This window comes from Vulpes lagopus, chromosome 13 (assembly GCF_018345385.1).
Source record: "Vulpes lagopus strain Blue_001 chromosome 13, ASM1834538v1, whole genome shotgun sequence".
In the NCBI taxonomy this organism is placed as follows: domain Eukaryota; kingdom Metazoa; phylum Chordata; class Mammalia; order Carnivora; family Canidae; genus Vulpes; species Vulpes lagopus.
Genome location: NC_054836.1, coordinates 24,302,992 through 24,313,485, shown reverse-complemented (window position 1 = coordinate 24,313,485; position 10,494 = coordinate 24,302,992).

Here is a 10,494-nt window from a genome sequence, read left to right as displayed (position 1 = left end):
AATTTTTATTAAACTAATAAAAATTTCAATGAAATTCCCATCCAGATTTAAACATGAAAGATGTTCTTTTAACAACTCAGTTATACTTTATCATTTCTCAAAATTATTTCATAAATGTAAAACAAAAAATTTCAGATAGACAAACACTGAGGGTTATTTTTCTCCAACAGACCTGCATTGCAAGATATACTTAATAGGAACTTTAGGCCGAAGTAAAATGGTTTGAGATAAAAGCCTCTGAAGAAAGGAATAGAGAGCATAAGAAAGGTAAGATACAGAGGAATATTTCATAGCAACAAATATGCATTTACACCTATTAATATTATTTTAATGTTTAAATATCTAAAAGTCTTTGAAAGATATAATTGACTCCTGAGAGAAAAAAATGATGATGTAATGCTCATCAGCATTACAGTCATGTAATAACTGCTCATCATCCTGGGTCCATGGATGCTTAGCACTATACATATATAACATAAGTGAGAAATAGACATTTTATTTAAGATAGTGAGCTTGACATATTACAAAATGTGTTTATTTTTTTTAAAAAATGGTATATATTTATATTCAATAAATATGCTATTGGAAGATTGCAAAATGTCCAGAAATGCAACAAACTATCTATAAGAAACTAAAATTCAAAATAAAACACAGTCATATAACAAATCATTGGCACAAATTTTGACCGCAGTATATGTTTTGGATATAATTATTCATCCATGTATGAAAAAAGGTATTAGAGCATATACCATACAAAACATCCCAAATGAAGTAAAAGTTTAAATATGAAAATCAAAACATTAAAATGTTTAGAAGAAAATACAGTAAAGTTTATGCCATAAATGTCTTAGCAAGACACAAAAGGCATGTCTTACCAAGTTCAACTTGGCTTCTATAAATTTTAAGTTTCTCATTTAAAAATAGTGCTATAAACCAAAAATTCATGCCACAGATCAGAAGTCAATATTTGTAATGTATATAACCACAGAGTAATCTCCATAATATATTAAGGATTATTACTAATCAATACAAGAGAAGCAATAAAATAGAACAATGGGCAAAGTTAAAAACAAATCACAGAACTTAAATGGAAAATACACCTTTAAAACTAAACTAGTTTTTGCAGAAATGTAAATTAAACAATAGGTACCATTTAATAGCTATCAGATAGGCAAAATTTAAAAGTCCAATAGTACCAAGTCTTGGCTTGCTGTAAAGCAACAGTAAATCTCACACATGCTCGAGGAAGGATTACTCTTTAAGTATAAGGAGTTTAAAGAGTAATTTGGAAATACCACATTAAGATGAATGTGTACATTCCTTATACCCCATGAATGTCTTTTATAAAGGAAAACTCAGTATGTTTTTTATTTTCACACATACGGGGGCACCCTGGGTGGCTCAGCAGTTTAGCACCTGCCTTCATCCCAGGGCATGATCCTAGAGTCCTGGGATTGAGTCCCACATTAGGCTCCCTGCATTTGAGCCTGCTTCTCCCTCTGCCTGTGTCTCTGCTGCTCTCTCTCTGTGTCTCTCATGAGTAAATAAAGAAAATGTTAAAAAAAAAGAGAGAGAGAGAGAGAGAGAAATAGGAGAAAAATAATCTGTGGTATTTTTTAAAGTAATTAAAAAGAAGGAAAATATGTTAAGTTGTAAAGAGTTGAAAATTTGAGTTGTGGGTGCACAGGAATTAACTATACTATGTGTATATAATTTGTCTTGGTACTTGAATTTTTTCATTAAAAATTCATATAAATAGAGGGTGAAATTGACTTCCATTCCAGTAATGAGAGATTGAGTAATTTGGACCAACTCTTGAATATCTTTGAAGGCATTTGAGAACTACAACACAAAGAAAAAGAAAGGGGGGTATACACTGCTGGCCAAAATCCAGGGGAAAGCAGAAGTGAAGTTTGCTTTTTCCCCTGGAGATATATATATAGGGTGGATATTGATATGGTGGATATGGACAAAGTAGCTGAGGGGCTGAACTTTTTGATCCTTTAAACATTTTTATATAGATATAATTTCAAACTAGGATAGAAATTTCAAGAATAAATATATTCACTACATACTCCTATACACTTTATATCAATTCAGTTATTGTTAATAATTTACACTATTTGCATACATACCTGCTAATTTTAATTTTTTGAAACATCTATATATATGTCAATCTATTATGGTTCTTTATCCCTAAATACTTTAGGGATATGGACATTCTTTTAGATAATGGCAGATGGTTAACAATTTCAGTACATTTAACAGTCACACAGTATTTTGATCAATTTTATCCATTGACTAATATCATTTATAACATTCCCTCATCTGATACAGTATTGCATGTTATTTAAATTATTTGCCAAATCTCTATAGCATCCCTTAATATGGAACATTTTCACAGTCTTTCTTTATCTGTTTGATATCAACATCTTTGGATAGTACAGTAGGCTGGCCCCCCTCCATTTTAAAATGGTACAATCCTCATTTTTTTCCTGATAGTTCCTCATTACATTCTCAGTCAAAATATAACATGAGCATCTTAGTGAGCTCCATAAAGTATCACAGCTGGATATGATGATATCATGCACCCTTTATTGGTAACACCAATTTTGCTACTCTAAGTGTTGTGTGATTCCTCCACCGTATAATGATTATATTCCTTTGCAACTAATAAGCAACGTGACATTTTTAAGGCCAGACAAATATCCTGTTCCTTATCAAATTTTCCTCCTAAACTTAAAATCTGTAGGCGATCCTTGCCTAATCCAATCTTTATCTGAAACTTGAAAAGTAATGATTTTTCAACTTCAGTACCCTGTCTGTATTTAGCAACCAGCATTTAGCATTCAACTATAAGAAATAGCCCAATTTTATGCCTGTTAACCTTGTGCATTATTTTTTAATTTAATTATTTATTCATGAGAGACACAGACTGAGAGAGAGAGAGGCAGAGACATAGGCAGAGGGAGAAGCAGGCTCTCCATAGGGAGCCTGATGCAGAACTCGATCCCAGATCCCAGGATCACGATTAGAAGTGAAGGCAGGCTAACCATTGAGCCACCCAGTTGTCCCTCATTAATTGTTTTTTATATGTATTTATTGTTGATATAGATTCATGAATCCTTATACTTTTAATGTTTTATAATTCTTTTTGTATTTCATTACTTAAGTGCTCAAACTGCTCAATATTTGGACAGTGGGAGCACCTCTTTGAGGTGCCTTCTTTATCTATCTTACATGTCCCCATCATTTTTTGAGCAATTCCTAATTTTTCTGCACAACAAAATATTTCTAGGCTTATTCTGTGTTTGTTTCAGCCTTGGAATCAGCCAGGTTTTTGAAGATTATTGGTTTGAGCAACACTCTCAACTATCTTATGGGACAAGTATAACAGAGACTGGAATCTAGAGCTTAGTAAGGGAGAGTGGTTCTGCTCAAATCCTCACTTTGGGTCAGAGCCTTAAAGGACTGTATGGTAAGAATAAGGGCAAACTGAAAGCAAACAGTCAACTGCAGCTCAGCTTCAAATCATCTCATTCCCTCAAGTAGGTCAAGGTGATATCAGACTGCTACTGCCTTAATTCCCTTCCAGAATCATATGCAAAGCTATTCTTGAGAAAGGTAATATCATCCTAAGTATCAAATTACTTCCAAAAATATGTGTAGAACATAATTAAGAAATAACTAGTACACAAAGAAAAAGGATAACATGGAAAAATTAAAGAGACACAATAGACAACAAAAAGGGATACACAGAAGCTCAAATTCTTGCCATTAGCTAACTTTTAAAAGGCAGTACTTAGCAATGTTGGGCCCTCCAAACTGAAGAAATAAATGTTCCCTAAGATTTTAAGGTTAAAATCAGCCCAAACAAGAGGAGGGAATGAAGAAACCTCCCCCCTTGTAAGTAGGGCGTGCCCTAATCCAGAGGCAGCCCATCCAGGCGTCTTCCTGAAATTTTAGCAACTAAAAGCATTCTGTTTACAATAAGAAAACCATTTCCCCCCACACCCTGATTGGAATGTCCCTGAATAGGTTCATGTTGACCCTCTGTGAAATCAATAACCTGAATGCTATGCGACTCCCGAGGTTCTTTTGTCTTTAAGCGGTTTTTTTTTCCTTTTGCCTTTAAAAGATACCTGTAATTGCTAATCGGGGCTCTCTTCCTCTTCGGAGGCAGAGAGCCCGTTTGTGCAAACGTCCGATAAACCCTCTTGCTAATTGCAAAAAAAAAAAAAAAAAAAAAAGGCAGTACTTAAAATATTTAAAGAGGAAGAAAGTTAATATTGAGAATTTCAGCAAAAAACAAAGTGATATATGTAAGGAAAAAAAGTTTAAAACTGAATATGAATAGCCATAATTAAAAAACACAATTGATTGCTCATTTTAAGTTTAAGAAAAGTGGGATGCCTGGGTGGCTCAGCAGTAGGGCAGCTGCCTTCAGCTCAGGTCATGATCCCAGAATCTGGAATGGAGTTCCACGTCAGGCTCCCTGCGAAGAGGCTGCTTCTCCCTCTGCCTATGTTTCTGCCTCTCTCTCTCTCTCTGTCTCTCATGAATGAATAAATAAATCTTAAAAAAAAAGTTTAGGAAAAGTGAGAAAGGATGCCTGATGTCACCGTTTCTATTAAACATTATTATTATGTGACCTAGCAATGTAGTAAAGCAGAAAAATATGAAAAAGTTAAAAACAAAAAAGATTGGGAAAAAATAATATTTATATTAGCTTTAAATAATATTCTTATCTATAGGAAAATATCAAAAATATCTACACAGAAGGTATTAAAATGAATGGGTAATTTTAGTAGAGTTGTTGGATGTATGCTCAATGAGCACAAATAAATAAATGCATTCTTCTACACGAGAAACAAGAAGATAGTGGCTTAAAAACTAAAATTTCTGTTTAAAATCACAATAGAAAATTACCATCCATGAATAAACCTAACAAAAAGTGTCTAGAATTTCTATGTAGAAAACATAAAATGTCATTAAAATTTTTAAAAGCCTATATAAATTGAGGCACATGTTTATCATTCAGAAAACTTAATATCATATGCATGTAAATTCTCTACAAACTGATACTTTAATAATATTTCATTAAACTCTTAGCTTGGCATTATGATTATAACATTTTTTTGTGATTATAACATTTATATGTAAATGTAACAATCAAGATTACACTCGCCCCCTGAAAAAGAAAACAAAAGTGGGAGGACTTCTGTTGGACCCTGGCTCACGGGTGCCAACGTGTCCCGGTGGACGCCCCAGAGACTCAGACCCCAGACAGGCAGATGCAATTAGCAAGAGGGTTTATTGGACGTTTGCGCAAACGGGCTCTCCGCCTCCGAAGAGGAAGAGAGCCCTGATTAGCAATTACAGGTATCTTTTAAAGGCAAAAGGGAAAAAAAAAAAAAAAACCGCTTAAAGACAAAAGAACCTCGGGAGTTGCATAGCATTCAGGTTATTGATTTTACAGAGGGTCAACATGAACCTATTCAGGGACATTCCAATCAGGGTGTGGGGGGAAATGGTTTTCTTATTGTAAACAGAATGCTTTTAGTTGCTAAAATTTCAGGAAGACGCCTGGATGGGCTGCCTCTGGATTAGGGCACGCCCTACTTACAAGGGGGGAGGTTTCTTCACTTCTTTTACCAGATTTTAATACTTCTGAATCTCTTACTAGGAGAGTATAATATTGGCACAAGGATACACAAATATATCAATGGGAGGGAATGGAGTAGCTACACACAGGTATATGACCTGTGTTCATAATTTATGATAACATTGATACTCTATGTAAGAGAGAAAGGGTAGTTATTTTATTAAATGGTGGTGGCTCATTTGAATATCCATATGGAAAAGTTTAGAACTTGACTCTTACATATAATCAGACATAACCAATTCCAGATGGATTATAGGTCAGAATGGAAAAGGCAAAGCAATATACTTTCTAAAATATAATAAAAGACAATATTTTCATGTTTTCCATGTTAAGGAGAGATTCCTTAAACATGATACAGGCAATACTTATCACAAAGGCAAAGCTTGATAAATTTCAAGACACTCAAATAAAGAAATCATGTTTGTGAAAAGACAATTATGAAGGTTAAAGGCAAGTCACATACACAGAAGATATGTTTTATGATATGCTTAGCTAAAAACTGTTCATATTTAGAAAATCATTCAAATTTACATGAAAAAGAAAGCCAATCTGAAAATAAAATGAGCATTAGCTTTGAACACATGCTTTAAAAAAGAGGATTATCGAGTGACTACTAGCTTATGAAAAATTGTTTGACCTCATTAATAATCAGGAAAATAAAAATTAGAACCACAATGAGATAAAATACATGTCCATCAGGATGGATAAAATATATGAAAATGTATATATAGAGAGAGACAGAGAAAGAGAGAGAGAGAGAGAAAGAGAGAGAGAAAGACTGACCATACCAAGATTGTGGAGGTTAGAACTCTTGTATACTGCTAGTCATAGTGCATAATGGTACAACACCTTAGAAAGTATTTTGGCATTAATTCATTCGTCAATAAGTTTCTTATGATGTATTCATTGCACTCCTAACTAAATTTATGCATATTTGTTCCTGTGTTAAGAATGTCATAGTTTCCAAAAGCTAAGCAACCCATTGTCCAATAATAATGAACTATGGAATATTCACAAAATGGAATATTATATAACAACCAAATAAATAAATAATACATATCTACATAAATAAATCTGATTAAATCTCAAAAACATAATGTTGAATGAGTAAAACTAGAAAAAAGAAAACAAACAGCATGGTTTTCTTTATGCAAAACTTAAAAAAGATAGTACTGAAAGTTACAATAACAAATAATATGTAAACTTGAAATAAAATCTAAGGCACAAAAATAACTACCATAGAATAAGGATAGTGGTTATTTTGTAAGGGAGAAACTGTCTATTTATTGAAAAAAACGTAATATCTTATTTCTTTACAAACTGAAAGTTATATTGGTATACATTTTAAGATAAAGTGAGTTATATATATTTTCTTTCTGTGCTTTCCTTTTTTCTTACATACCATATCATAATTTTCTTACATATCATAATTAAAATATTAAAATTGAAAGATAGTGTAGGGAAAAAATGCTCAAAATATTTCAGCTTTATTCTTTATACCCAATGGGAAATGACTTACTACAAATGACTTCAAATATCTCTAATTCTCTTCCAGCACAACCATTCTTTGTTTTTCAACACTTGACTTCCAAGAAAAGCAAATCCAAGATGAATTCTACCCAGAACAAATGAATAGACAAAACCAGGTTGTATCTGTTTCCATCCATTATACAATTACAGATTAGAGAGTGCCTAGAAATGTGATTAAAAAAGTGAACAAGTGTTAAATTATAAAACTTTTTAATTTTTTTTAAATTTTGCTATAGATATATAAGGACATATGCCATGTTCACTTTGCTCACATGTCATTCCTGGTATATACCATATATTGCTGAAGAAAATAATGAATAAATGTATTTGAACTTTGTTCTAAGACGAATGGATTTCATCAACTTACCCCAATGAGGTTCTTGTAGAGGCTAAAATAAGAAAATACATGTAAATGCCCCAGCATGATGCCTGATATATAGTATACCCAATTTACATTATTTTTATTTTTTAATTAAATTCTTTGAACAAGTTATTTCTATTTAGGTCACAATTCTAACTTTAGTAAAATGTGCAGAAACTGTCTTAATTTCAAAATACTGCAGACTGAGTGACTTAAATAAAGAAATTCATTGTTTTACAGATCTGGAGGCTGGAGTCGAGGATCAAGTTGCCAGTTGTGTTGGTTTCTCTCTTTGGTTTACAGATGGCTGCCCTCTCTCGATGTTCTTATAAAGTCTTTTCTTTGGGGACACACATCCTTGGTATTTCTCTCTCTCTCTCTCTCTCTCTCTTTCTTAAAAGAACCAAGTCACACTGGGTTAGCACATGCCATTATGATCTCTTTTAACCTTAATTACCTTCTAAAATATCTTATCTCCACATACAGTCACATTAGTGGTTAAGGTTTCAGTATATGAACTTCGGTAGGACATGATTAACTTGAAACTTTCTTCCAGCTGCAACTTCCAAAGAGTCTTTAAAATAGAAAATCATAGGGTAATCAGCCTTGCCAAGATATTGTGAAAAGGATTATATCTTTCTCCTATAAAAAACACTCTCCAAGTCAAACTTCAGTTTACGGATTCAAAAGCTAGTGGTATCTCTTATCCCTGACTTTGTTGTCATTATTATCAGAGTTTTAAATAAATAACTGCATACATTTATTTCTATGGTAGGCTGAAGAATGTTTGTTTGTTTCTTTGTTTGTTTTTAATGTGGCCTGTGTATATGATCCTTAGGGAAAGAGGAAGAGAAAAAAATATTGCAAAGGATATGAAGATTAAGAGATGAATGGATTGGTCTGCAGATGCATCCTATCAAGGGAATAGTCTTTAAAATATATATACACAAATTAACCATGTATAGGCACATGGCAAATTACCTTCTTTTCCTTTCTGTCCCAATCCACTGAACCAGATATGAGGTCTGCCTTTTATGAGCTCTGTGATATCAGGCAATTTTTTTTAAAGATTTTATTTATTTATTCATGAAAGATACAGAGAGAGAGAGAGAGGCAGAGACATAGGCAGAGGGAGAAGCAGGCTCCATGCAGGAAGCCTGATGTGGGACTCAATCCTGGGACTCCAGGATTATGCCCTGAGCCAAAGGTAGATAGATGCCTGACCGCTGAGCTGAGCAATGCCCTGAGCCAAAGGTAGATAGATGCCTGACCGCTGAGCTGAGCAACCCAGGAATCCCAATAGGCAATTTTAACTAGCCTTTCTGAAACCCTAGTACCTCCTACAAAATGGGAATAATTGCATTTGGCCTCCAGAAGTGTTGTGAAGATTATATGGAACAATGTGTATCAGGGACTTAGAGTATTATAGTATCTGCAGTTGTCAATGGTCTAATCCTATTGAAGTTTTAGTAAAACTTACTTATAATTTTCATAGACTATTTTCATAGACTAATTGGTCATTGGAAATCAGTTGTATTTCTCACATGTTTGCAATGTTACTCTGCCCTAGAAAGAGACATTAATTGCATTAAATGACTTCATATCTGATGATATCTCTCCCTTACCAGCTACTAGAGAACATCTTTTCATCCAGTAAGAAAACATCACAGGGGTAAGTTACAAAATCTTCATTGTTGCTATGTTTGATGCTACTTATTTTTAAATAAATGCATTATTACTATTTTAGGTATTTTTTTTTATTTATTTTTTTATTTATGATAGTCACAGAGAGAGAGAGAGAGAGGCAGAGACACAGGCGGAGGGAGAAGCAGGCTCCATGCACCGGGAGCCTGATGTGGGATTCGATCCGGGGTCTCCGGGATCGCGCCCTGGGCCAAAGGCAGGCGCCAAACCGCTGCGCCACCCAGGGATCCCTATTTTAGGTATTTTTAAGTCATCTTTTCATTTTCATACTTGAAGGGAAAGGATCAGATGCTTTTTTAAAGTTTTTAATCTATTTCACAATGTTACATAGGTTAACCACTTGCCCTTCCTCATTAAGGAAACCAACTGAACCAAAGATTATTAAAATAATATCTAGGGGCAGCCCAGGTGGCTAGGCAGTTTGGCACCACCTTCAGCCCAGGGCCTGATCCTGGAGACCCAGGATCGAGTTCCACATCAGGCTCTCTGCATGGAGCCTGCTTCTCCTTCTGCCTGTGTCTCTGCCTCTCTCTCTCTCTCTCTCTCTCTCTCTCTCATGAATGAATAAATAAAATCTTTTAAAAATATATGACATCTATGCCATGAAGGCTCTAGATAATGCTGAAAGTTAAAACATAAATAAATATTTGGATTTCAAAATAGAGATTGAGGTCTGAAGGAGAGATAAAAATTTATGGAGAGAATCCATGACTGCTAAAATTTTCCTTTTGGGGTTCAATGGCTCAATTCAATCTAATTTAGGAGGTACAGTAGTCATACACACACACTATATATATATATATATATATATATACACACACACACACACACACACACATATAGCTATCTAGTATATACATATATACATATATACACACATATATAACTCTATATAACAAACTATATATGTATATTTATGTATATATACTTTGTTTCTTCCTATGAATACATACATACCTATGATATGAATTTATAAATTATGCATAGTAAGAGATTAATAATAACTAATAATAGAACAATTTAACAATATACTGTAATAAAAGTTACGTAAATGTGGTCTCTCTTTTCAAAAATCTTATTGCATTATACTCACCCTTCTTTGATACTGTGAGAGAGAGAATGGCTACATGATGAGGTGAAATAAGGTGAATGAGGTAGGCATTGTGTTGTGGCATTAGGCTACCATCATCTTTCTGATGAAACATCAGAAGGAGGATCATTTGCTTTTGGACCA